Source organism: Plecotus auritus (assembly GCF_963455305.1).
Source record: "Plecotus auritus genome assembly, chromosome: X".
In the NCBI taxonomy this organism is placed as follows: Eukaryota; Metazoa; Chordata; class Mammalia; order Chiroptera; family Vespertilionidae; genus Plecotus; species Plecotus auritus.
Genome location: NC_137784.1, coordinates 86,132,360 through 86,159,500, shown reverse-complemented (window position 1 = coordinate 86,159,500; position 27,141 = coordinate 86,132,360).

Sequence of the window (27,141 nt, the reverse complement as noted above, 5' to 3'; positions counted from 1 at the left end):
ATGGCTAGTACTTCCAGCACTATATTGAACAGGAGTGGTGAGAGTGGGCATCCCTGTCTTGTTCCTGTTCTTAGGGGAAATGGTTTTAGTTTTTGCCCATTGAGTATGATGTTAGCTGTGGGTTTATCATACATAGCTTTTATTATGTTGAGGTATGATCCTTCTATTCCTACCTTGTTGAGAGTTTTTATTAAGAAACGGTGTTGGATTTTGTCAAATGCTTTTTCTGCATCAATTGATATGACTATGTGATTTTTATCTCTCAATTTGTTTATGTGAAGTATCACATTTATTGATTTGCGGATATTGTACCATCCTTGCATTCCTGGGATAAACCCTACTTGGTCATGGTGTATGATCTTTCTGATGTACTGCTGGATCTGATTTGCTAGAATTTTGTTGAGGATTTTGGCATCTACATTCATGAGGGATATTGGCCTGTAATTCTCCTTCATTGTGTTGTCTTTATTTGGTTTTGGTATTAGGGTGATGCTGGCTTCATAGAAGGAGCTTGGAAGTGTTCCTTCCTCTTGAATTTTTTGGAATAGTCTGAGGAGGATAGGTTTTAGTTCTTCCTTGAATGTTTGGTAAAACTCTCCTGTGAAGCCGTCTGGTCCCGGGCTTTTGTTTGCCGGAAGCTCTTTGATGACTGCTTCAATTTCTTCCATAGTTACTGGCATATTGAGCTGTTTAGATTCTTCCTGATTGAGTTTTGGAAGGTTATATTTTTTCTAGGAATATTTCCATTTCCTCCAGGTTGTCCAGTTTGTTGGAATAGAGTTGTTCGTAGTATTTTTTAACAATCCTTTGTATTTCGGCAGGATCTGTTGTTATTTCACCTCTTTCATTTCTGATTTTGTTAATTTGGTCCTCTCTCTTTGCTTCTTTGTGAGCCTGGCTAGAGGTTCATCAATCTTGTTTATCCTTTCAAAGAACCAGCTCTTGGTTTTGTTGATCTTTTGTATTGTTTCTTTGGTCTCTATGTCATTTATCTTCACTCTGATCTTTATTATTTCCTTCCTTCTGCTTACACTGGGCTTTTCTTGTTGCTCTTTTTCTAACTCTTTGAGTTGTAGGGTTAGGTAATTTATTACCTTTGTTTCTTGTTTTTTGCAGTAGTCTTGTAGAGCTATGAACTTCCCTCTCAAGACTGCTTTCACTGTGTCCCATAGATTTTGGATTGTAGTGTTTTCATTGTCATTTGTTGCCATGATGTTTTTTATTTCTTCCTTGATCTCTCTGGTAACCCAGTCATTGTTTAATAGCATGCTGTTTAGTCTCCATGTGTCTGATTTTTTTTGGGTTGTTTTTATTGTAGTTGATTTCCAGTTTTATGCCACTGTGGTCTGAGAAGATGCTTGATATAATTTCTACCTTCTTGAATTTGAAGAGACTTTGCCTATGTCCCAATATATGGTCTATCTTTGAAAATGATCCATGTGCACTTGAGAAGAATGTATATTCTGTGGCTTTTGGTGATATGTTCTGAAGATGTCAATTAATTCCATCTGGTCTAGTGAGTCATTTAGGATTGACATTTCTTTGCTGATTTTTTGTTTAGAGGATTTGTCCAATGGTGATAGTGTGGTATTAAAGTCTCCTACTATGATTGTATTGCTGTCAATCTCTCCCTTGATATCCTCCAGGAGTTTTTTTATGTATTTGGGTGCTCCTGTATTGGGTGCATATATGTTTACCAGAGTTATTTCTTCTTGTTGGATTGCCCCCTTTAGTATTATGAAGTGGCCTTCCTTATCTCTTGTTATGTTCTTCACTTTGAGATCTAATTTGTCAGATATAAGTATTGCTATCCCAGCTTTATTTTCAGTTCCATTTGCCTGGAAAACCTTTTTCTATCCCTTTACCCACAGTCTGTGTGCATCTTTTTTTTTGAGGTGGGTTTCTTTTAGACAGCAGATATATGGGTCTTGTTTTCTTATAGAATCCGTTACCCTATGTCTTTTGATTGGGCCATTTAATCCATTTACATTTAAAGTTATTATTGATAGGTACTTATTTGTTGCCATTTTTATTCTTTACCCCTGTGTTCCTTCTTCGCTTCCTATTTCTCTCTTTTTTTCTTTTTACAGCAGACCCTTTAGCATTTCTTGCATTGCTGGTTTGGTGGTAATAAATTCCCTTAGTCCTTTTTGTCAGTGAAGCTCCTGATTTCACCTTCAATTTTGATTGACAGCCTTGCTGGGTACAGTATTCTTGGATTCAGACCCTCCCTTTGCATGACTTTGTATATTTCATTCCATTCCCTCTGGCCTGATGAGTTTCTGTTGAGAAATCAGTTGCTAGTGTGATGGGGGTTCCTTTGTATGTAACTTTCTGTCTCTCTCTTGCCACTTTAAAGATTCTTACTTTGTCATTGGTGTTTGTCAATTTAATTATAATGTGCCTTGGCGTCGGTCTTTTGTGGTTCATTTTGCTTGGGTCTCTGTGAGCTTCTTGGATTTGTGTGGGTTTTTTCTTATATATCAGGGGAATTTTCTGTCATTATTTCTTCGAACAGGTTTTCAATTCCTTGCTCAGCTTCCTTTCCTTCTGGAACCCCTATTATGCGGATGTTGTTTTGTTTCGTGTTGTCCTAAAGTTCCCTTAGGCTCTCCTCCTGCCTTTTAATTTTTTTCTGTAGAAGCTGCTCTACTTGGGTATTTTTTCCCATCTTGTCTTCTAGTTCACTGATGCGGTCCTCTGCTTTTTCTAGTCTACTCTTGTTGCTTTCTATTGAGTTCTTTACAGCAGCGATGTCATTTTTCATTTCTTCTTGGTTCTTCTTCATTTCCTCTTGGTTCTTACTCATATTGTTGAATTTGTCTTCCATTCTTTTCAGCTACCTTATTACCATTTCTCTGAATTCTTTTTCTGGAAGGTTGCTTGCCTCCATTTCGTTTACTCCCTTTTCTGGTGATGCCTGCTTTTCTTTCATATGTGGGCTGTTTCTTTGTCTCCCCATTGTCTCTCTTCTCTGGATGTCTGATTATGTAGTTCTCTTTCTCCTGCATTGATTTAAAGGCACAAAATACAGCACTACCAGGTACAACACACAAGGCACTGAACAGAAATGTATTCACAATATTAATAACCTCTAATAAAGGTGACCACCAGAGAAAGGCAAATTAGGGGATAGGAGAGAAAGAACAAGAGGAAAAAGAAAGAAAGGGGGAAAAAAAAAGCATCAAAATGAAATTGGGAAAAGGAAATAAAAAAGTAAGAGAGACAAGAAAGAGACTAAGATGCCAAAACCGGTTTGGCTCAGTGGATAGAGCGTCAGCCTGCGGACTGAAAGGTCCCAGGTTCGATTCCGGTCAAGGGCATGTGACTTGGTTGGGGGCACATCCCCGGTGGATGGTGTGCAGGAGGCAGCTGATCGATGTTTCTCTCTCATCGATGTTTCTGACTATCTATCCCTCTTCCTTCCTCTCTGTATAAAATCAATAAAATATATTAAAAAAAAAAAAAGAAAGAGACTAAGAGAGAAAGGGGAACAAACTATATATATGGGGATTAAACTCCAATAGTACAATCACTAATCCCAGCAAATGCCAGAAACAAGTACCTGGGGATTAATACAAATGTCAACACCAACTAATATTGAGTGAGGCAAGGGAAAAGAGAAGCACAAAGCAAACAAAAAAATAAACAGACAAAAGAAGAATAAGCAAAACAATCTCACAAAAAAAGCATAAAAATTAGATATAATCAACATTCAAGTGAACAACAACAAGAGGACAGAGAGAAAAACAATTTTTTGGATAGTTAGGACAGCGAAGAGAGAGGTGTGTATTGACTTGGAGCAGAGGATTGGAGATTAGGTATGTAAGTAGGTTGAAATTTTAACAAGGGGTAAACAGAAGGAATAGGGAAAATCTAAAGCAGGAAAAGGGTAAGATAAACAGGACACCAAAAAGGGGAAGGTTAGGAAGAGAGTGTTGGCATAAAGGTAGAGTTGAGATAGAGTAAAACGATGCTAAAGGAAAGATGAAAATAGAATGTAGAACACTAATCCCAAAATAAAATGAAGAAAAAATAAAATGACACTTAAAAAAAAAAGATAAAATAGCAGTAGTAATAATACGGATTGAAAATAAAAATGTAATAATTTAAAAGGTAAAAATCAAGTGAGGAAAAAAGAAAAAAAATTAGTTTCTTGAGTAAAAGATGCAAAAAATGAAAATAAAAATATAAAAATATAAAAAATAAAATGTGGAGTAGTGATGGTCATTCACTTCCTCTGTTGTTCTGTTTGGCATGCCTGTTTCTCAGTCTGGACAGTATTGCAGTTTCCTGCATTCCACTGCTCTTCAGTGTTGTAAGCCAGTCCTTATTTTAAGCAGGCGGTGTGTCTTAATTTCTGGTATTCCTTTATTTTTGATTACACAAGAGTCAATTTGTGATTCAGCCCCTGGGTGGCAGTGTTTCTGGATTGACTTCTGGGTCTATATATGGCCTCTCTAGGCAGTGTTAGAGCCTTCTTTCCCTGTGGCACTCACTACCGGTTTGTGGGAGTGGGCTGCCTCAGAGCTGGCTCTCCGATGGTCACTCCCCGCTCCGATCCCCAGGTTCCAGAAAAACACTTTCCCCTGCAGTCTCCCAGGGTGTCCTCAACTGGGTGAACCTATGTATTGGGCTTAGTAATCAGAAACAAGGATTTGAAGAGGAAAAAGCCCAAGTGTGCGAACTCTGGGGCTGCGCGCAAGTCTAGGCAGCCAGCACACCTTTGAAATTCTTAGGGTGTTCCTGCATGTCAGATCAAAATGGGTTGCTTTTTAGGGAGCCCTTCTGTTAGCAGCTCTGAGGACCCCCTTCCACATTCATGGATCTCGCCAGCCCCATCAGCCACGGATTTTTCTAGGCACAGACTTCCCTGGTCCTCCAGCTCCCGCAAAACATGCGTTCCTCTCTCCCGCCGGGACCAGAGACCTCACCTTATCCCAGGTGAAATCTGACCTTTCTGTGGTGGAGTGTAGAGCTCCTCTGAACCCGTGTGTTTGCGCCAATTGGGGCGTGTTGTTCTGGGGCTCGCAGCTGTTCTGTGGGTGCCGCAGTTGTGGATTCTCAGGCTTCCGATAAGCTCCACTTCCCGTTCAAGATGGCGCAAACTCCTCGTCGGAGCCCGTAGCTCCGGTAGGGGACCCAGCTGCAGTGGGGGCTGCCAGGTCAGGGGAACCCCGTCTAGCAGTCCCCCACCTTCTCCTGGAGTTTAGCTGTCCCTTAACTTGCCATCAAACACTCCTCGTGTGACCCTCAGCTGTTCTTTCTTTCTGCTCCGGGACAAGGCTCAAAACATGTCTGTCTAACGTGACGCCATTTTTCCTCCCCCCGGGCCTTATTTTTCAAAGTTGTTAAAGGTGGAAACTGAATTAGACAGTATTCTTCTAGCTTCCATACTGAGGATTCAGTTGTAATACCAGAGATAGACCTGTATGTTGACCTTATTCTTAGAAGGCAAGATGGGGCCTTGTCTTCTTTGGAATCTAACATAGACAGAATATCAGTAGAGTATCACTAGATACCTTTCTCTTATTTCAGTACTATCAAGATGTCACTAACCAACTTTAAGGGTAAGAACATAGGGAAGGGAGAGCCAGAGAACAATGCTTGTACAGAGATTATACCATGTGTTTTGTATTTGCCTAGATTTACAGGTGGCCTAAAAGCCTGTTTGGTCTGTGCCTGTATTGTTTCAATGTTGATTGATTTCATTGGTACTGTAAATTGCCTTTAACCCAAATTTTCTCTGATTTATTCATTAAAGTTCAAATGGGTTCCTGGCTTCATGTAGGAATCCCTTTCTTTCTTTAATAATGGAATTGATCTCACTCCCCAAAATGATGGTTGGAAACTTGAAAGCAGGGTAGTTACTGCTCCCTTCATTATATTCAATTTCTTATCATTTACCTCCCTTTGGATTTGTTCTTTACAGTAGTGTCCAGCATCTTGAACCTCAAATTCCTCTGAGGGGCTGAGGAGATTTATGTGTAAGGAGGCTGGGTAATCCAGTGTCCCTTGGGGATATGTCATTAGGACTGCCATGGCAAACAGGCCTAAAGTTAGAAATTGAACCACAGCAGTCCAGTCCCCATCCAGTGAAGCTCTTCAACTGGTAAAAGGCTCTCAAAATTTGTCAAGAACTGAAAGGGTCCCACCTCATTTGGGAATGGCAGGGAGCTGTATCTGACACAATGGTAGTTTATCCTGTTCAAGGATGTGCTGGAAAGGGCTGTGTGTGTGTGTGTTTGTGTGTGTTGGGGGGGGGGGGTGGAAGAATCCCTGATTTTTAGTGTTTGCCAATTTTTATGGTGAAAATATTTCCACCATGGTTGATTGCAGCTTACAGAATCATGTCACCAGGGAATAAGGTTAATGGACGACTATGTGCCTGCAGCTTGAAGTTGGAAAGAAATGAATACAAGTGGCTCTTAAGAGCTTGTGTAAGCAAACTCCAGCATACCATCCACTACATCTCTACAACAGACCCACACAGCCCAAGGTTTTCAGAGCTGGGGTCTCTGGGACTGTCAGAGATTGGAGAAGAGAGAGAGTATTGCTTACATATTGTCCTGCCTCTCTAACTTGCTCCATGGGAAAATACATCAGGGTGTTGTCTTGGAAATAACAGGAGCCACTGCAGGAAGTTCTGAGTGTCCTACCTGAATTGCATCCCTGCAGGCTTGTTGGATATCCATCTGCTGACTTGGAGGAGCAACAGCAGAGTTGATATCCTGCTTGGATGACAGAGAAACATTTTTTTTAGAACCTGTACAGCTCTTTTCATATGGAAGGGGAAAAGAAAAGAGCATTAAATAAGTGTTTGTTCTTCAGCCAACTCTGGTTTGCCTACAAAACAGTATATATCTAGCTCTGTTGTGAAAAATGGATAATTGGCCTTAGTGTCAAAAAGCAGCTCTTTCATACCCCATGTCGGAGCTTGACTCCAAACTAACACAACCAATCTGAACAAAGAATGGCCACCTCGGCAGCACTCTAGATTATTGCAAAATGAACACTAGCTCTGTTTCAACCTATTTTTCTAGGCTGTGCTTCTTTCATGTTGGCCAAAATAGAGATGAGTGTGCATGGTTTGACCGACTGTCAAATGAAGATATTTGGCATTATGGGTAGTATCTGAAGCACAAGGACAACCCCAGGTTCAGAACATTGAACTTTAGAGCTGCAAGGACCATGAAACTTATGTGCCAAAGAAGAAGCTTTCTCACCCCTCAAGGACTGTTAGGGCTTAACATCATCCTAACAAAACCAATCCGAATAAAGGCCAGCCATCTTGGCAAAGGTTTACCATGTTGCAAAATGTATCTCCACTTTAGACATACTTTCCTGGAAAATTCACCTTATAGATACTGCTGCTGGCTGCCCTCTTTTCCTTGGCCAATGCAGAAAAGGGAATTATGGCAGGTAGAGTGCTATTGACCACAGAGTGCATATATTTTTCACTACATCTGGCATCAAAATAGTCAGTTTGGGAAACTAATGTTAAGGTTGGAGAAACACTTGATTGAAACTATAGACCATGGCTGTAGCATTAGAATTGAGCATAAAATGCTATCCTATGTAATAAAAGGCCAGCCACCATAAGTGTAACGACCGGAACGACCAGAGACCAGAACCACCACGGCCTTTCCCCAGGCTGGCTCCATCCCCAAGCAAGTGGTTAGGGGCTATCAGGCAGGCAGGCAGAGTGGTTAGGGGTGATCAAACAGGCAGACCAGTGGTTAAAGGTGATCAGGTAGGCAGGCCAGTGGTTAGGGGCAATCAGGTAGGCAGACGGCCCCTCTCAGGGCTGGCCCCGCTCCCCAGCAAGCAGTTAGGGGTGATCAGGCAGGCAGGCAGAGTTGTTAGAGGTGATCAGCTAGGCAGACAGCCCCTCGCAGGGTTGGCCCTACCCCCCAGCAAAGAAAGAGGAAGGCCCAGGCCACCCACAGCAAATCTGTGGCAGGTGTGCAGGTGGCCATCAATTGCCCTGCAGAGGGAGGCCCAGGCCAGCCAAGTCATCGCACCCATGCCTGTCACCTGCAGAGGGAGGCCACCAGTGGCAGGGGAGGGGGGGCGCAGTGCTGCATAGATGGCAAGCAGTGGCAGCAGTGGGGGTGGGACCAGAGCTGCCTGCAGCTGGGGGAAGGAAAGCCCCAAAAGTCCCTGACCTCATGCCAGGCCTAGGAACTCTAGCCAAGGGGTCCTGGATTGTGAGAGGGTGTAGGCTGGGCTGAGGGACCCCCTGAGTGCATGAATTTTCATGCACCGGGCCTCTAGTATACTTAAAATCTCCAGGAGGAAAAAGCCACATCATGGTCTTCCCAGCATATTTTGATTTTTTCCCCTACAGTTAAGCTCAGGGTACTTTCATTTCTGGGTTCCTAAAAATCTTTTACAGAAGACCCTCTACCTGTTGAAGTCTCTAGAAGGGAACTTGCAACATATCCTGGTAATGGAGATTCCTTTCTTGGTACCTTAAAAGCTAAGAGACCTATGGTTCAACGGAACTGCCTAAAATATAATTTTATCACAGAGACAAATCACCAAATTGATTGTCACACAGTTAATCTGATTCACTTCTTTGGTTACATCAAATGTGGGTTGATCATTTAATGAATATTATCAGATTTTTTTAGCTGTGTGGCTATCCAACTACTTCCTTAGTAAAAGACCTCAAAATAGTGTTTCAAAATTGTTTTATGGAGAACAGTTAGCTTTTATTGACTTCTTCCTATGTCAAGCTTTGCATTAAGGGTTTTATATGTAATATATAATCCTACCAACAGTCTCCTGAATGAGGCACTATTATTCTCCCATTAAAAAGATGAGGAAACTGAGACACAGAGAGGTTCAAATATCTAGCCCAAGGTCACACAGCTGGTAAGTGGTAGAGCCAGGATTCAAACTTTGACAAGCTCAAGAGTCCTTTTATTTAGCCACTACACAAATGTAATCTTGCCATAGGCACAAAGTTTAATTTAGAAATTAAAACTCTTTAGTTTTAGAGTCAGGAAATATGGGTTCTGATTCTGACACTGCAACTGGTTTGTGAGACCTAGGGAAAGTCCCTATGTTTCTCCATAACTGCATTATGCACATGCCAAGATAATTCAATAAAAATGTTAAGAGTCATGAGCAAGCTTTTCAAAAGAAAGTTGTAGGGGTGCAAGGTGTTAGTTTTTCACTGTTTTTTTTTTTTCACAGATCATATTTAAAAAGATTTGCTTTTGCTGGCTTTATGTTTTGCAGTTTGACCTCCATTGTTCTCCTTTCAGTCTCTTCAGGAGAAAAATCCTTAGAAGTTAAGACTTGAAATATGTCCAGCAGAGCAGTCAACCCCTCACTTGTTCAGGCAGGATTACTCACCATGACACACTCCATGTGTTTTTTGTTTAGTTTTTTTCAATCTTCTGAACAGAGTACACTTCTTCCCTTGAATACTATGTTAGAAATTTCCTCCAAATCTTTTTTTTTCTTCATCTTTAGAGTCTATATATTACATTTTATTGTAATCTTCAAATTCAAAGCCAGATAAAACTGTGAAGCATTCATTGAGGGACTGTTTTTTGAAGGCTCTATCCATGCCCATTCCTTAGCACCATCACCAATGTTACAAGGTGCTGAAATTTGTATGTACCCCGAGGGAAGTAAAGGACTTAGTTCTCTGGAAACACTATAATTGAGGCTATGCTGGGGGTGGAGGGGAGAAAGCTCCTAGTAACAGGGAATGTATATGGTTATTAATGCACAAGCTAGGGAGCAATTTTAGGAAGCCCACACTGTGGCATAAACACCAATGCCATTAGGAGTCTTGGCCCAAGGAGCAAGTAAATATACTATGCCACTTTCTTATTTATTTCTTCCACATCCTATTTCCTTCCCTGATATAAAGATTCATGGACCTGTGAATGATCTGAAGTAAGGTCTGTGGGTAAGTTATCTTCCAAATCAAGACCCTCTTTAGAGTACTTTTAGCTGAATGAATACAACAGGAGTAAACTGGACTGTCTTGGGCAAACCAGGGCATCTGTTTTTCTTATCCTGGAGGTAGTTAAAGCTCTCCAAAACTTGGGTGTCTGGATTCACAGTAGAATACCCTACTCTAGGCTCTTGTTTGATATCACAGGGTGCCTCACAGTTACCCAGGATAACACAAGGAAATGAGAAGGCGCCCTGGACAGTGCATCCAGCCATGGTATCAGCTGTGGTTTTCATGTACATATTTGTGCAGCATCTCCGATGGAATTGCCATGCTGATTGCAAAAAAGAACAATTAGCACAGTAATTGATTAGAGTCTTGTTTTTAATTCTGCTGTGAAGAGTAATCTTTTGTTAATTTGAACCTGATCTTAAGCTTACCTTAAGCTTTAATTGTAGAGTTATTATTTTAAAATATTGGCTGCCCCTTCTCCAAGATACAAGAGTGTTTAAATTTAAATACTCTAGAGGTAATTTAAGCATGTTATAATTTACTGACGGGTACTAATGACCCAAAGGAATTCCAGATTGTTTAGTTCAAACAAATGATTGAGATGGTAACAGACCCGGAACTATGCTAAACACATTTTCAAATTCTCTTGGCCATAGAGCTTTAGTACATGTAAATGGGATTGCATCTATTTATGGATGTCTCTGAGTTGTCATGAGAGGCTGCAACATAGTGTGTTGCAGAGTTGCAACTTTTCAGCCTGGTTTTGAATTCCTGCTCTGCTATAAGCCATATTTATTCCATGACTTCTGGCAATTTAGTATCTCTTCTAAGTTTCAGTTCCACATTTGTAAAATGAGATGAATGACAACCCTCTCAGAGGAGTGTTTGTGAGGATTAATGAGACAACATATATAAAGTACTGGGCACATAATAGACTGTTGATAAATGGTAGCTATTACAATTTACATAGGTATCTTATCTGTAGCTGTGTATTCTTGTGTGTACCTCCATGCTTATATTTTCCAGGTGTCCATATTTGACATTGTATCTTTGTACTTATCTGGGTATGTAGATGTATATTTTGCTGTGTGGTGATATGTATCTCTCTGTGTCTGTGTGAGTACAGAAGTCTTTTTATGCAGCTAAATCTAGTCATATACTGAGTGAGATTCTGTATGTATGAGAGCTATGTCATAGCTGTATGGATGAATGTATATCACTGTGCTTTCTGTACTTCATGAGCTCAAACTAGACCATAAAGACCACCTTAAGCATGACTTGATTTTTAGCAATACCTTAAATTCTTTGGCCTTGATTTTACTCAGTTAGTGGAGATGGTTTGGTTGTGTTTCCTCCTCCTTTTAGAAGTGTGAGAGTGTGTGTGTGTGTGTGTGTGTGTGTGTGTGTGTGTGTGTGTTGAAATCAACAGCTACTTAGCCCATAATTAGCTACTTAATTTTTCTGGTTTTCTTTTTATACCCCCAAGTAACTTATTTCTTTCCTTTCCTTTATTGTCTATAGCTTTATGGCTTTTCACCCCATTAACATCAGAGGGAGGAACATCTGAAGTAGATTGGACAGCAATCTTTGACTGAAACAAATTGTGAGCTCATTCAATGTGAGCTCCATTTTGGACCCCGTATGTTGGACAGGCAGATTAGCATGTAAGAGGAAGAATATAAGGTTGAAGAATCACCAGAGCCAAAATGAGAGGCAGATGCTCACCTTTGTGATATGATTTTAGGATAACTAGAAAGTTTTCTCCTTCTATAATTTGTTCTCACACTGACCTTGAAAGTCAACCCTTAGGTCCTATGTATGGTGGGGACTTTTACCTGTGATGCAAACACAGCTGCAGTGTCCAGCTTTGTGGCACCCCTATCAGATTAAAAAGTGCCAGGACTCTTTTCCATTCAGTGAACCCATATTCTCAAGTTCTGAAGAATCTTGGGAGCCTCCAAGGTCATTCTTCTAGGACTTAAATAGCCACTGAGGAGAGGGAAGCATTAAGCACAAATAATCCTTGCCTTTTCCTTTCTGCTTTTCCCTGATTTCAAATCAACAATGCATTATTAAATATCAATCACATAAGTCCTTAGCTTTTGTGTGGAGACCAGGCACAACAATTCCATTTCTTTTCTAATTCTCTCCTTTCCATCTTTCAGTGTTTACCCCAAGCCCTCCTCATTGCTCCTAGGAGCAAAGCTGATAAGATAGGCCAGTGTTAACTGTTTTGACTATCTTTCCCCTAAGTTTTGACACTTTAATATAAGGCCAGTGAACAGTTTTGTGCATTCTTACCCACAATTAAGCAGTGCCCCTACATTTTGAAATGAATCTTCTCTTTATCTCCTGCTTGAGCCAATCTCCCATTTCTTCTACATTGGAGACCATTTATTTGTTAAGGAGGAAATAACTTGATTTAAGGTGTGAATGGTAACTGGCTTAATTTATTTATTTTTCAAAATAAATGTGAATTTCAAAGGGTAATTTGTTAATAATTTTTAAGTAGTAGACATTTAGCAAGATATAAGGTTATAAGTAATTAATATTTTCCCAATGCACCTAAGATGCTGAAATTCACCCAATTCTTCTGGTGCTCACTTTTGTTTTCAACAAGCCTCACAACCATGCTTAATGATGCAAAATGCCATAGACTTTTCCTTGACATAATGGCCACTGGTCATTAGTCTCCTTATGTATCATGGTAGAGGTATGGTGAACCAGGGGTGGCAGGAAATCTCCCCTATTCTATCCATAGCCACTAAACTGAACCAAGAGAGTCACATAGCAGAAATCTAACCTAGCCCTACAAACCACCATATAATTGTTGAACCTCTTTCCACAACTCTTAAGAACTTCACCCCTTCTCTCTCTCTTCTTTTCTTCTATTCTTCAGAAAGTAGTTACTAGTAAGGCTCTAACTCTACTTGGTGATCTACAAAGGTAGCCACATCACTATGGGACCTAGCTTCTGAGAAATAAGACTTTAAGGTAGAAGGCCCTGAGAAGTATATATTTATATGGGACAGATGTCTGAATATACTGAAATAAATTGTAAGTAAATAATACTAATATTTAACATTTTTGAGTACTTAACAATGTGCTTGGCACTGTATTAAGTGCTCTGCAGACATTATATCCTCTGCTCTTTGGAAGTATTACAGTTAATAGGCACAATGAAAAACACTAGAATACCTAGATTCACATTCTAGAGCCACCACTTATAAAATGCATAACTAGGAGCAAGTTATTTAACTTCCCTTTGCCTAGGGAGCCCAATAAATTGGAGATAATAAAAGTATTGTCTTTTAGGGTAGTTGGTAAGATTATATGAGATAATAGATTTAAAGGGTTTAAAACAATACCTGACTCCAAGAACTTAGTTAATTAATGTTACCTTTTGTTAATAATTCACCAATTAACCCTGTAAGGTAGGTACTAATATTACCTTTATTTCAAAGATAATGAAACTGAGGATCAGAGAACTTGACCAAGATCAAACAGTAAGTAGTAGAACTAGTGTTCAAACTCATGTCCGTGAAACTTCTCATTGAACTACTTTGGTACAGTCTATTTAAATATATAACAGTGAAAAAAAAACCCAATTATCAATATGTGAGTCTTAGCTTTACTTATATTGTTAGGTGAATATCTCATTAACTTTTACTATGCTTTTCTACCATCATCAAGATCATAAGTAAATATTAGTTAATGTTACTGCATTCTAACTCACATACATGCATTTAAATTTTGCATTTGTATAACATGGACAGAGACTCTCAATACTATTTTTTTAGTCTTCACCTAAAGATATGTTTTTCATTGATTTGAGAGAAAGAGGAAGGGAAAAAGGGAGAGAGAAAGAGAGAGATCAATGTGAGAGAGAAACATCAATTGGTTACCTCTAATTTAGTGCCCTGACTGGGAGGTCAGACCCACAACCTAAGTATGTACTCTGACTGGGAATCAAACCTGCAACCTTTTGGTGTATGGGATGACGCTCAAATCAACTGAGTCATCAGGCCGGGACCTCTGCCAACACTTTTATGTCATAATACCTGTAACCAGTACCTGGGACCTTACTTAAGCTACTAAATTAATGTGCTATACAATAGCATTATGGGTAGAATATTGAGACTTGGATGTATGAGCTATTCATTGTGCTGCAGACATTACTCTCTGCTTAATCTTTGACCAAAACAAATTTCACCAATGTAAAAAAAAAGAAAAGGTAAATGTACTTTAATAGGTGTGAGGCAATGAGGGCTACGGACTTGATCAGGGAGGGGAGAATAGCAGTGGATGTTTCAGGTCCAGGCAGAGCCAAAAAAAAACACCTATACAAACCCCTCAAAACAAACAAACACACACACACACACACACCCCAACAACTGTCAGTTGGCCAATCAATCTTAGAAGACTGGAGGATGAATGGAATTACAGAGATTTTTAAATGATGGGAAAGATCATTTGACTGTCTGGAGGAAAAAGTATTACAGGGAGAATATATTGTTTTGGAAAAGGTTCAGAGGTGGGAGTAGGATATGCCTGCAGGAAACCTGAAGCAGGTGTGCCTTAACAAATGAGCTGTAACCATAAAGTGATGAATGTGACTTCCTTTGATACAAACATACCAGAACTTTACATCCCAACAGTGTTGTCCTCTTCAAAGCAGACATCTTGGAAGCCTAAATTCTTAATGCATCTCAACATACCTTTCAAAATTCTCTTCTGGCCTAGCCTCCAAAGCCAAATAAGCAAACTGTGCCCATAACTTTGGGACATAAAGTGGAAAAAACTAGCTGTGATGGAAGCGGGTTCTGAAGAATAGATTAAGACTTATGGCTTCTTAGCCATAACTTTTGATGATCACTTGGAAAGCTGGAGAGGTGATCTCTATACCTATAAGGTAAATGAATCCATCTTACTTGATTAAAGGTGGTGAGACTCATATGGCCACTGGAATCTTTTCTAGGTCTAACTATCTCTTTTATTTTTCTTGTTTATCTTAAGTTGGTAAATTTAAATGAGTCATCCTGCCAGAGTTTGCTTGCTTTCAAATAGAGAACTAAATAGAGTTAGATGAAATCTTTTACACTTTGTACCCTCTATGAAATTGATTCCATGTGACCAAATGAATTCCACCTAGGTCTTAATGGATAGAAACAAAAGCAAGAGAACTCTTAATAGGAGCTGCTGTGATACAAATTGAGTAGATAGATATTAGGTAGCCCAAGATGTCTGAGGACTGTTATCCCGGAAGCCCATTCGGAGAGTTTGGTAGGGTATATGGGGTTTGTTTTGTCAAAGGCTTCAGAGAAACTGACAAGTATTAAACTAGCAACTGCCATTTAGATTTAACAATGAACAATGTATGGGAAAATTACAGAGTCTGGAATGGAGCTTGAGGTTAGGATCAGGGATACTCAAATGACATTGGATGGACATGGTCCAGATAAACAGTGGGGCTCTTGAATTTACACTGTGAGTGTAAACCATACTGCTACAGGAACATAAAGTTAAAAGGGAAAAAAGAGAGGAAGTTAAGTGTGTCAATGTGTCAAATGTTAGATAATGTTAGTTAAGAAGTAAGGATAAAGGATGACCCAAATTATTCATTAAGCATCTATTATATTCTAATTTCTTTAAATATATTACTTCAAAATAAGTCTGTGAATGAGAGGCTATTACTAGTATAACTATTTTAATGAAGAGGAAACAGCCTCTGTGAGGTAAAGTAACTTGCCCAAAGATACATAGCTAGTAGTTGAAAGAGCTAAGATTGAATATAGATCTCACTGACTCCAAAGTTTATGCTCTTCTTTAATATATTAAGTTACTCTTTAAAGATGGGTGTGCACATAGAGAAGAAAGAGCTAGAAGAGAAGTGCCTTTTTAAAAGGCTGACAGTCTGAAGGAAGAAGACTTAAGAATGTAGGCAGCAGTGGGATACCAGGTTGGTACTGCCAGTGACAAGGAATGTAGGAGGAAGAATTAAGTAGTGTTTTGAACAGAGATTGTAAACTGCTAGCCTATTGGCCAGACCAGCAAGAGTGTATGTTTGGTTTGACCAACACAATGTTTTCTAAAATATCAATATTTTTGCTAGTATTTCAAAAGAGAATTCTTCACATAAAAATCCCAGTTTCCAGCTTCTCTTTAAAAAAGTAAAATCTCTGGCAACATGGGGCTTGCAATCCCACATGGCAAAATCTGCTGAAGCCAGGTTGCACATATACTGGCTTCTTGCTTTCCAGTTTCCCAAAGTCTTCAACACATCTTACACTTTGGCAGCTTTGCTCATCAGGTTACCTGCCAAGCACATGTAAACGTTTTGATTTATGACTGATAGTTTAAATGGTCACACTGGATTGCTCCCTGTTTTTCTTTAAAGAAGATACCATCTTCTAGAAGAAATAGCAATGAAAGTAGGGCAAAATACTTTTCATGAGGTGACTCAAGGTGCTGAAATGTTTATGTGGCTCATTTGACTAATGGCTGAGAGGAGCTAGAACCATTATAGTGTCAGCCATCAGCCTAGCTAGAAGTTGTATGCTCTTCTTTAGTTGTTCAGCTGTTTGGGCAGAAGAGTGGAGGCTCTGTATTTTTTTTCTTGTTTGTGATTTAGGGTTGGATTGTAAACAGTTTTTAATAGGCAAGAACAGAGAGGACAGTGAATATGTTCAGAGTCTTAGGTAAGTGGACTTCAAGATACCAACAGTAGGGCCTGTTATCTGTTGCAAAGAATCAATGGTGGCCAGAGATGATAGTGTCTCCTTGAAATGAAGGCAGCAGTGTAAAAGTAATAAAGGTATCAGAAGGAAGACTGTCTAACTATTCTGGGTGTTGGGAAGAAACATGGGAATTAAAACAGTGATCCAAGAGGAGGATTGTTATTTTTTTAAGTGAATTTAGTAAGGGACTTGCATCTAGAACTATTACAACTCAATAATAAAAAAGTTCAATTTGAAAATGAGCAAATGATTGAATAGACACCTCTCTAAAGAAGATATTCAAAGGGCCAATAAGCACATGAAAAGATATTCAGTGCTATTGGTCAGAGAAATGAAAAAAAACCCAACACAGTGAGGTACCACTTTATACTCACAAAAATGGCTATAGTAAAGAAAGAGATAATAACTAGGGTTGCTTAGGACATGGAGGAATTGGAATCTTAATTTATTGTTGGTGGGAATGTAAAATGATGTAGCAACTTTGAAGAATAGCCTGGCAGTTCCTCAAAAAGTTAAACATACAGCTATGATATGACCCAGCAATTCCATCTTAGGTTCCTCAAGAAAAATGAAAATACATATCTACACAAAAACTTGTACATGAATTTTCAAAGCAATATTATTCACAACCACCAAAAAAACACACAACAGAAATAACCTCAATGTCTTATCAACAGATCAAAGATCAAACAAAAAATTGTATACCCATATTCAGCAATTGAAAAGAGTGAAGTACTAATACATGCTACATTATGAATGAACCTTGAAAACATATGTGCTAAGTGAAAGAAATCAGATTAAAAATGTATTATGAACAGACATTTCTCCAAAGAAGACATTTGAATGCCCAACAGATATATGAAAAAATATTGAACATTATTTATTAGGTGAATGAAAACCAAAACTACAATGAGACATCACCTCTAACACCTGTTAGAATGGCTACTATTAAAAACAAACAAACCATCACTAACAAAAAAGATACCAGGGTTTGGCAAGGTTGTGGAGAACCCACGCACACTGTTGGAAATGTAAAATTGTATAGCAACTATGGAAAGCCATTATAGACATTGCTAAAAAAAATTAAACACAGTACTACCATATGATACAGCAATACCACTTCTGGATATATATCCAAAAGAATTGAAATTAAGACCTCAAAAAGATGTCTGCACTCCCATGCATATTACAGCATTTTTTATAATGGCCAAGTTATGGAAACAGCCCAAGTTTTCAACAGATGAATGGATAAAGAAGGTGTAGTATACATATACAATGGAATATTATTATTCAGCCTTAAAAAAAGAAGGAAATCTTGCAATATGTGATAAGATAAATGAACCTGTAGGACATTAGACTAAGAAAAATAAGCAATTTACAGAGGAAAAATACTGTATGATTCCACTTACATGAGGTACTTAAAATAATCAGTCATAGAAGCAAAGAGTAGAATAATGATTGCCAGGGGCTGGGGGTGGAGGCCATAGAAATGGGTATAAAGTTTCAGTTATACTAGATGAATAAGTTCTAGAGATCTGCTATAGTTAACAATATGATAGTGTTAACTTAAAATTTTGTTAATTGTTATCTCATGTTAAGTGTTCTTGCTACAAGAAAACAAACAACTCTGGGAATTGTTGAATATGTCTGTTACCTTGACTGTGGTGATGCTATCATGGATGACTGCATATGTCCAAACACATTAAATTGTACATATTAAATATGTGCAGTTCTTTGTATATCAATTATCACTCAATGAAGCTGTTAAAAATGCTATATAAAACCTTTTGTACAAAATATACAGAAAAGATGAATCTGTAGAGACAGAAAGTAGATTAGTAGTTGACCAAGGATTGAAAAAGGGTTTGGGGAGAATTGGGAATGACTGCTAAGGGACATAGAATTTCATTTATGTAATGAAAATATTATAAAATTAGATAGTGTTTATGGTTCACAACCCTATCCTATCTAATAAAAGGGTAATATACAAATTAACTGTCACTCCATCACAAAGATGGAAGTGCCCATAGCCACAAGATGGTGGTGCCCAGTCCTCTCAGCCCTGCCAGAGTCCCCTAGTCCCGGGGGTGAGGAGGGGGGCAGCCACTGAGAGCAGGCAACATAAGCAGCCTGGCAAAATGCTCGCTTCGTCACTGCGCCCGGCTCGGGCTGGCCCCCCGGAGCTGGAGCAGATATGGACAAGGACGGTGGGACTGGCCCGCAGCCTCCATGGCCAAGCGCAGGCCTGGAGAGGAGACGGTGGGCCTGCCTCCCACAGAAGCAGCGCGGGTCCCTCCCGGCTTCCATGGGCGCTGCAGCTCACTTCCACTTCCCTCAGAAGCTGCATGGCTCTTGTGGAAGCAGCGTGGTTCCTGCTGGCTCCCGCGGAAATGGCGGGTGGCCTACTGTGCACAATATAGTGCGATGGGCTACTAGTGCATATATAAAAGCCACCAAATTGTATATACACTTTAAATGAATGAATTGCATGGTGTGTAAATTATATCTCAATAAAGCTCTTTAAAAATGAATTTATAAAATAGGCATAAGTATCTTCATTGCCTTTCCCCAAAAACTTTGAAAAAGAGAGGAAAACTAGAGATTTCTGTTCTTTATTGAATCTTCCACTCTTCTTTAACTCCCCAAAAGACCTTTAAGCCACTGTCCCTTAGGAATTCAGTTTAAGTTTTTAAGCTAGTGAAGAAGGCTGAAATCCTTTTTTTAGCACAAAAGTTACTTTCAAATTGTGTGTCTATCTGAGAACTTTCTCTGGCCTCAGTGTTCATATGTATACTCACCTCATCCTTTACTCCAAGTCACTCTCCTCAGTGCATCTGGTCTCTGCCTGAGTGTGGTTGAAGACAAATATCATTGAATACAAAAACAGACAGGCCCTGGATGGGTAGCTCAGTTTGTTAGAACATTATCCCAATATGCCAAGGTTGTGTGTTTGATCCCTGGTCAGAGCACATAAAAGAATCAAGATCAGCTGAAACCAGTTTGGCTCAGTGGATAGAGCGTCGGCCTGTGGACTGAAGGGTCCCAGGTTCGATTCCGGTCAAGGGCATGTACCTTGGTTGCGGGCACATCCCCAGTGGGAGGTGTGCAGGAGGCAGCTGATCGATGTTTCTCTCTCATCGATGTTTCTAGCTCTCTATCCCTCTCCCTTCCTCTCTGTAAAATATCAATAAAATATATTTAAAAAAAAAAAAAAGAATCAAGATCAACCAAAGGACTGTACACATGCATATAAGCATAACCAACGGAAACAGACAATAGGGGGTGAGGGCCTGTGCTGCGGGTCAGGAGCTAGCTTGGAGAGGTCAATGGGGGGGGGGAAGGAGACATATGTAATACTTTCAACAATAAAGTATTTAAAAAATAAAGCCTCTATAACAATAAAAAAAAGAATCAACCAATGGATGCACATATAAGTGGAACAACAAACTTCCCTCTCTCCCTCCTCTCTCTCTCTCTCTCTCTCTCTCTCTCTCTCTCTCTCTCTCTCTCTCTCCTCCAATCGATAAAAAACACAGAAATTAACCAGCCTGAAATACCATGTATAATTCCCAAAGTCTAGCATTGGAAAGGACCTTGAAGTGGGGTAATATATTCTAGACTAGAGGCCCAGTGCATGAAATTCGTGCACAGGGGGTGTCCCTCAGCCCGGCCTGCACCCTCTCCAATCTGGAACCCCTCGTGGATGTCTAACTGCCAGTTTAGGGGCATTAACTCCAGCCATTAGGAAAATCACACAGAATGTCCTTGACATACAAACAGTGTGGTTTTATGAGTTGCTTTAATAATAATGGCCATTCGTTTAAATAATATCTGCTTACATACAATACAGCTGGTACTATGTGAATTCAGAATGTTAATATCACAAAATCATAGAAGGTTGTAGTGGAAATAACCTTGAATTGTCTAGTCCAAACTTTTATAAATATTGGAATTCCCTTTTCAAAGATTTTGAATGCTTTTTGTCCTAAGAAGCTTAACCAACTTTTGAGGCAACTCATTTTCTGTGAAAGGACTGGGAGACTCTGGCTTCTGCCACCCCCCAGCAGGGCTGAGGGGACTGGGCACCACCATCTTGTGGCTATGGGCACTACCATCTTTGTGATGGTGTGATGGTCAATTTGCATATTCCCTCTTTATTAGATAGGATAGACTCAGACAAGTAGTGTAAATAATCTTTGCGTGGACCTATCCTATATAATAAAAGGGTAATATGCAATTTGACCCTAATGGCAGAACAACCAGAATAACCGCTGGACCAGTCACTATGAGGTGCACTGACCACCTCTTGGTCCCTTCCCCTGGCCATCAGGCACTGATCACTTGATGGCGAACGGGGAACAGGGGGTGGGTGGCGGGACTGGCTGTGGGCAGCTGGGGGAGATGGCCCTGATCACAGGCCAGGCCTAGGGACCATACCCGCACACGAATTTTGTGTGCCGGGCCTCTAGTCTATAATAAAAACAATTCCATAATATCTTTTGTTATGTGGTACAGTTAGTTTCTTTGCCTCACCTGGCAGTTTCTTCTACTGTGAAACCTAAAAACCATACTGGGAATCCTCACAGACTACCTAGGAGAAAAGCCCTGGGCATCTAGGAAAATTCCTGATAGATCTGAAAAAGGAAGTGGGGTGGAGAAAAGAATGGCTATGTTTTGGGGGTGGAAAAGACTAGTCATTACTGAAGACTTTATAAACAGCTCTAAATAGGCAGATAGCACTTCAGCTCTAAGACCACAGAAAAATTACCCTAGCTATGATTAAAAACTTTTCTACTCTTGTAGAAAAACAACTTGAAAGTGGAAACTCCCTAGAAAATTCCTAGTTTTATCTAAGACTTCCCTTTCTTAATTTAAAATTCAATAATTTCCTTCTGTGGTCTTATCAATGGTTCAGAGATCTGATAAGATTGCTTCCTTCCTGAACTTGGAACTCTGCCATCTCACTTGGAAGAAGTAATACACTTGCCTTTCTGGCCTGACTCAGAGCTCAGTGAAACAAGAGGCACAGGAAATATGTAACCACAAAGTATGGAGGCAGACCAGTGTGACTAGGCCAGTGTGGACAGGAGTGGACATGATAATGTGTCTTTTATCTTTATCTTCTGTTAATGCTGGTTATCCTGCAAATCACTTTGCTTTTTGCCCAGTTAATCTGTGAGCTCAATCATGGGCATAGTTTGGAAGTAAGCATGGTTTTTACATAGTTCTGGGAAGTAACCCTGGGTCCAAGTAAACCTGGGTCTAATGTATAATGCATTCTTATTAATACAACCTTCAGAAATTTAGTCAGCTGAGTAAATGTCATGGTGGGAGATTGTATGGAGCTCATGAAGGTAAGAGCTCTTGAAAATTTGAGCAACTGGGTAGGAAGTAAAACTCAACTCCATTGGCTCTGCCCTCTCTAACTCCTAACCAATTTACAAAAATCACAAGGCAACATTTCATCTTTGGCAAATATCTGTGGTAACCTGATAGTGCTATCCTCATGCTCAAGATAAGCCTTTCCTAGAAACAGAATATGCAGGTGTCCTGTCCCAAAATTTCCTTATCTACAGTCATGCTTATTAGTCTGTCACCTGAGAGCTATCTCTTTGGTTTAACCACCATGAAAACGCAACAATCATACAAGCAAAGAGTGACACATTAATCTGCCAGCTATATTCAACATGTTCAAGAGAGTTTATTTGATGTTTAGTAGAAGGGAAAGCTGTCCCTGATGGACTAGGACGAGGAATGTAGTAGAGGGATCTTAAATTAGGGAGCTAGACAGAGGAAATCATGAACAAGGACAGGTGAAAGGTTGCAAAAAAAAAAAAATATATAGCTGTAGCAGGACTTGAGCTCAGGAGAGAATCTTAGAAAAGAGACCCTTCTACCCACTTAGCTCAACCAAGAGAGCCAAGTTACACTATTACAGGGAGTAATATGGCAGCAAGAGATTTCACAAGAGAAGGGATCTATTTGTAATGTATCATCCTTGCCAATCACTAATAGGTAAGCAGCAGCGCCATTTAAACCAAAAGGGATTTGACATGTCAAGACATTTGTATATGTGTGGGTTTGATTGCCCTGACAATGAGTATGAGGAGAGTACAAGGTAGAAAGAATAAGCATAAAGATGTAGTGAGTGTTAGTGGGGAATGGGAGGGTGGGAGGTTGGCAAGATTCATGGCATTGAAGGCCTCGTCTGGGGCTCTTTCAGAAACACTTTGCTTGTTTCTTTTTCTCCTTTATCCTTCCCTTATTTATTCTCCCTCATATTTGCCTCCTCTATTGCTCATATTCTCTTAAAACTTCCTGCCTCTCCCTGATTTATCTGCTGACTGGTTTTCAAGGATGTCAGTGGTCCTCTTTAGTCTGCCTTTATCTTCGGCCACATCCCAGTCCCACCTGGAGCTCCTCAGGACCAAAGAGACTGATGGGAGACATTGGTTTCACAAATCAAGGCTCATATTAAGGTCAGTCTACAGATGTGGTGCTAATTATCAGCTCATCAATTAATGCTGAGTAGCTATTATGTATTTTTCCAGAGATGCACAGGGATCCCTGGTAGGTGCTCATTGGCTTGGGCTCTGGTACCCAGTGGAGTCAGAGAGAAAAAAATTGGGGGGCTGTGGGTGACCTGTTAGAAGAGAATATCTCTGACTCTCCTTGGTGTTCAGACTATTCCCTATTACCCCATCTGATAATCCACAAGGACTTCTCCAGTACAGGATACAGCTTTGATAGCAACCCAAACAAAGAGGATGGGATCTCAGAAATAATCTCACCTTACACAGCAGCCCCTTGTTTTCCTCAGCAGCATCCTCCTCCTCCCATTCCCCCTAATACTAGGCTGATGTGGGCAGGGGTAAGATGGTATTTTGCACCAGAAGTTACTTCCTTGTGAATTATGAGTGATTAGGGAAACTATGCCTTCCTATGCACCAAAGGGGCTACTGGGAAGGGGAAATGGAGAGCAGAAATCCCTGTTTCTAGTCCCTTCTCTCTCTCCCTGGAGATTGGACGCTTTTTCATAGTTGTTTTGAAAGTAAGGCATTTCCCTGAGGCTCAAAAGTACTCTGGGTCTTCTAGGCTAGGTTGGGTTCTTACACCCAGTAGTTCTGCTGCTGCTGAAGCTTGCAGCTGACATGAAGAGAAAGAAGGAGCCAGAGAGTCTCTGCACCCCCCCACTTTAAACTAAGCAGAGTCTTAGCAGTTGGAAAGAAGTATGAGGATGAAGAGTATGAGGCCCTTCTAAGAGTTCTCCAGAAAGTTTAGTGGTCTCCAAATTCTACATGTGCTACTTCAGCTTCCTTTGTACATGGTAGATGCTGAAGAAATTCTTACTGAATTGAAAGGGATAATAAAGTCACATTCTTTGAAGTCACTACCTAACTTCCAATAAACCCAAACAGATTTCTTGGAAAGGGGCTAGAAACATAAATCTGTATTGATCCTTAAGACTTCTCAAATCACATTGTATCTGCACTACAGTAGTGATACATGTAGGGAGAAAATTTTCCTTTTGACAAAAGCAGGCACCATCTGTAACATGCATTAAACTGTAAATGACTAAGGAAGTATTTGAGATTCAGAGACTTATTGAACTTCTATAGTAGGACAAAAAAGAAGGTGAAAACATAACTCAAATAATCTAACTCTTTTTTCACTAAGAGAATAATTTTTATTCATTGGAGCTACAATAGTGAGAATAGAAATTCCATTTGTTTGACAGCTCTCCATATTATTAATCTAAAGATGGTCAGTTCATCATAAACATTAATATGGAAATAGCATTGTGGTCACTTATCAGATGCAAAATGCCTGCCCCCAAACCCCCCAACTAAATTGTATTTTTAAGAACTTTAGAGTTTTAACAGTGCTAATTATAACACTTTGCATATGTTTATGATTAAGACCTTGCAACATCTTATGTGTTTCCATGGCACATTTCTCTTTGAATACAGGTATCTGTTTCATTTTATGAAATGCTAAGTACTACAATGGTTCCTTTTGCACATTTATTTTCTTTCTTGAAAAAAATTTATTAAAAGCTTGCATTCATTGATTTATACAAGCATGGTTTACTTTTAATGACACTGTATCCCACTTGTTGCTAGCCAAGCCTTAATTATGTTCCTACTTTCTGTTGCCCCTCCCTTTTTCTGTCTTTTTTTCCCCTCTTATAATTATAAATAGTGTAATGTTCAACTTGGCTAGCTTGAATTTAGGACTTTCCCCAAAGGCCCTAACAGAACCTGGGGATGAGCCAGTATTTCACAAGTTTGGTTTGGACATGAACTCTAGAGATTTCCCAAATCTCCAGCCTGCCAAGTTGGCCTAGCAATCTCCAAAAATCACTTCTCCCATTGTGCACTGCTCCTTGGACTTCCAGGGGATCTATTCAATTGGGTTTTTATCTTCTAAGAGGCCCAGGTATGCTGGTATCTGAGGCACAGTTAAACAAGCCCAGCAGGGAATAAGGAGTTGCATATTACCACCATCAGAAGTATGGTTCCCTTCAGACATCTTTCATCACAATTCCCAGCAAACATTAAGCACAAGGCTGCAGAGGAAAAGGCACATTCCCTGGACTCGTAGGGGCTCCTATTCCATGAGGGCCAGGGACACACTGAACAACAACAACAAAACACACACACACACACACACACACACACACACACGAACCATATGACTGGGAGATGCTAAAGGGACAGCATTGAACAATGGTGTGTGTGTGTGTGTGTGTGTGTGTGTGTGTGTGTGTGTGTGTGTGTTTCAAAGCTGCGTAAGTGAAGCAATTTTTCTAGGACTTTTGTTCTTTCCAGAAAATTTGGGGCAGTGCTGGCCATAATGTAAATTGTGTTCTTTGCAAGTACCTTTCTAAGCCCATTTATATATACTCCCTCTCCCCATCTCTTTTTAAAAAAGGAAAGAAAGTCCTGTAGTAAGCTGTATGCAGCCATACTTTAATTTTATTTAGTATAGACAAAAATGTAGTCATATTTTTAATTAAAAAAATTGATTTCAGAGAGGAAAGGAGAGAGAGAGATAAAAAACATCAATAATGAGAGATAATCATTGATAGGCTGCTTCCTGCACGCCCCCTACTGGGTATGGAGCCCACAACCTGGGCATGTGCCCTGACTGGGAATCGAACTGTGACCTCCTGGTTGATGCTCAACCACTGAGCCATGCTGGCTGGGCAAAAAATGTAACCATCTTATATGTGTTCTCCCTTTTCTCTTCTTTGTTTTCTTTCCAGTGTCCTTTTAAGTCCCTTTCTTCCTAACTTCTCTCTCTTTCAATCTGCTCCTCTTTCTTCTTTCTTAATCCCTATAAACAGTGAAGAGCATGAGAGAGGAGGGAGGATTAAGGAGGGAGAAAGAAAGAGTGGAGAAGGAATAAAACAAGGGTTGGTGAAGCTTTATTGAAGTTATAGCTTCTCTAGCTTCCCATCACTTTAAAAGAAACTAATAGTAATAGGTACCATACAATGAATATTTATTATGAGTAAGTGCTTTCAAAACATTATCTCTTTTAATGCTTTCATAACTTTTCAATCTGACAACATTACTCCCATTTTACAGATGAGAAAACTGAGGATCAAAAATGTTAATGAACTGGAGCTACAACTGGGTTTTAAATCCTGGCTCTGCTATCTACTGGTTAAGTGAATTTCAGTACATTACCTCGCTCTGTACTGGCTATCACAATTTCTTTTTTCTAGAAAGGTGCAACGTGTATGTCCCACTTAGCAAGAGCCTATCCTATCTAATAAAAGGGTAATATGCAAATTGACCACACCTTCACTATGCCCACATGCCACGCCCACCAGCCAATCAGGAGCGAGTATGCAAAGTAACCCAACCAAGATGGCTGTGGCCACAGAGCAAGCAAGAGGCTTGGGTTTCCCTGGCAATGGAGGAAGCCAAGCTCCCGCAGCCCTGGCCTCCGCTCAGGGCTACTAAGTTTCAATTATAGAATAATTGAAATAAATAAATCCCAGATACCAGGGCCTCCGCTTGGGTCGCCAGGGGGCATGATCAGCCTGCAAACCACCACAGGTCCCTTGCCCAGGCCGCCCCACGCCCCAAGGAAACCCCTACCCTGATCCGGGACACCCTTCAGAGCAAACCAGCTGGCCCCTACCCATGCACCAGGCCTCTATCCTATCTAATAAAGGAGTAATATGCAAATTGACCATCACTCCAACACACAAGATAGCTGCCCCCATGTGGACACAAGATGGCCACCACAAGATGGCCAGCAGGGGAGGGCAGTTGGGGGCAATCAAGCCTGCAGGGGAGGGCAGTTAGGGGTGACTAGGCCATCAGAGAAGGGAAGTTGGGGGTGACCGGGCCTGCAGGGAAGGGCAGTTGGGGGGGACCCAGGCCTGCAGGGGAGAGCAGTTAGGGAGGACCAGGCCTGCAGGGGAGGGCAGTTAGGGGCAAACAAGCTGGCAGGGGA